Genomic DNA, 2,575 nt, shown 5'->3' with positions numbered 1-2,575 from the left:
ACGCTCAACACTATACTCCCAATGCTTATGGTTTTCCCCTTTTATATTCCACACTAGTTAAATCACAGTAGACTAAATTTCAAAATTGGGTCAGTCGATTTTTCAGAGCTCGCCGGAGTTCGCCGGTGCGATCCAACAGGCTCAGGTGGTTGTGGGGCCTCGCCGAATGAAGAAAACTCGACGCGGGTGGGGGTGGGGGTGGCGGAGGAACACAGGCGATAGGGGCCGGTGGTCCAGCCGGCGGCCCGTGCGGTGTTCTGTATGGGAAGAATCACAGACGTGGAAGAAGAAGGGTTAGGAGACGTAGGATCTTCATCCAACCGCCTGAAATGGTCGAGAGACAGCTAGGAGTTGCATTCTTAATGCGCTCTGGTTCATCATGTGTGGGCACTGCGCAACCAACATTTTATTATCCAAAATCTGCTTGCTCTTCTTTACCATGTTCGATAGTGCTGGCCTGTACGTGATCGATAGGATTTCAATTACTAGCGGCAATACAACACCGTATTTTCAAGCCAGTTCCACTTTCCCGATTTATATATCGTGGTTATGGTGTACCCCTGTTATGTACACTATGATCTGCCTAGTTGCTGTGTGCTCTTGTTATCATGGCTTGTCAATAAACTATCTATACAGTATATTATGAACCTATCATCTGCCAGCTATCCTTACTTCTGGAGCCTATTTTTTTGTGTACTTGTGCCAGAATATATAAATGCACGCACGATATTACAGCACACATGAGCTCTCTCATCAGAATCCAGTGATAGCACATAAGTGTTTATAGGGGCACCCCTATATTAGAATATCATCTGCATTACAAAGATAATCTCACAACTATTTATGTTTTCATGGTTCTCAGATATTATATGCAATTACAGTGAATATCAGAATCCGCGCATCAGAAGAATATTGTGGAACACTGCAATGACTTACAAAATTGGCACCAAGGCATTGAGTGCCATTTTGGAAGCAATGAAACTCGTACACTCCCCACCTGTTGATCCTTGTTCAGAATATCATTCTAATGACTATTCTAACCTCGAGGAGTCAAAGGCAGATGGTCTGTCTTGTTCACCCATCAAGGTGCCTGTTCTAATTTGGCAAGGTTTTATTGATTGCACGTATCTTGCATATGTTGTCTTGCATTTCTTCTACTTTGTTGCACCACCATCTGCTTAATTTACTCATCATATAACTCGAGATGCTATGCCCATCCATTATCAATACATATTCCATCTGTCGTCATACCATGTTTTTCCACTCAAATGTTGTTCTTGTGCATCAGACATCAAAAAGGAAGAGGGTGATTGCCGAACCTGAAGGAGCACCAGCAAAGTCCTTGAAAAACGTGGTGGTGCCGGAGAAATCAGACAGCGCCCCACTTATATTGGCTGTACAACCAGTGACACAAAATATAGGACCGACTCCAGTAGACTGTACCCATACTTCATTGGCCACACCACTAGCCCCACTACACAGGACCTTCACTCCAGCAAAAGGTATACCGATTTCATTTGCCATAGCACCAGCCGTACCACAGAAAAATCCCACTCCAGCAAAAAGTACAGCAAGTCCACCGGCCGAAGACCTATCCCAACTGCAGAGACGGCCAATTCCTGCAGATTGGAACCCCATTCCATTTATTCCCAGTTTAAAAGACAATGCTTTCAATGTTGTTAGGTACTACGTGCATATATTCCCATCATGGGAAGATTATAGTGAAGACAAACACCATTTTCACATCTTCCTGTCCAACTTACGTGTAAGTGCTATTATTCATGGTTATTATTTTCCTGTTTTCTGCTGATCGAACACATCAATGATTTACATTACACTGTTGTAACTAGGTGAGGGTCAATCTGGATAGTCATAATGAGCAAAGCTTGCTTGTGCTTTTCAAGGAAGCATTGCAGCAGTATCGGTGTTACCTGAGGAAATCACACTTTGATGGCAAGTCTATAAACGAATTTCCGGTGAAGTCTCCTGTGCTAAATTTAGAAGACATTGAATGGAAAAACCTTGTTATGCACTGGTCTTGTTCCCAGGATGAGGTAATGTCTATGAAATCACATGACAATTTGAACTTCTACTTTCCCGCATGTGCCTTACGGATCTTTTTTGCAGGAAATCTGCTCGAAGAAGAATTCCGGTTTGAAAAGAACGATAGGATATGTGATAGCAGTATGCATGATAGCTTGCTTATCAATTGTTCGCTCTAAATTATCTGATCTGTATGAACGGTTACATTAGTGTAGAATATATCCAATGCCAATGAATTTTTTTAGCTCTGCATTGTTCTTGTAAGTACATGCTGTCCTTTATCAGTGTACTTATATTGACAGGTAGTTGTTCATGTACCATCACTCTGTAGCTTATTTTCCTTTGCCCTCCATTTTCTACACATCAGATCTATATTTACTCTTACCATAAGGTTGGTACTGAAGAAGTTTAGTTGTGCATTGCTCTTGGTTGTGCCTTTTGCCTGTATCGCTGCACATACATTTATAGCTACTTGGTTATGTAGCATCACTCTTCATCTTATCTTAAATATTCTCCTTTTTTCGTATATTAT

This window comes from Triticum dicoccoides, chromosome 3B (assembly GCF_002162155.2).
Source record: "Triticum dicoccoides isolate Atlit2015 ecotype Zavitan chromosome 3B, WEW_v2.0, whole genome shotgun sequence".
NCBI classification, from domain to species: domain Eukaryota; kingdom Viridiplantae; phylum Streptophyta; class Magnoliopsida; order Poales; family Poaceae; genus Triticum; species Triticum dicoccoides.
Note: the sequence above shows the minus strand (reverse complement) of the source record.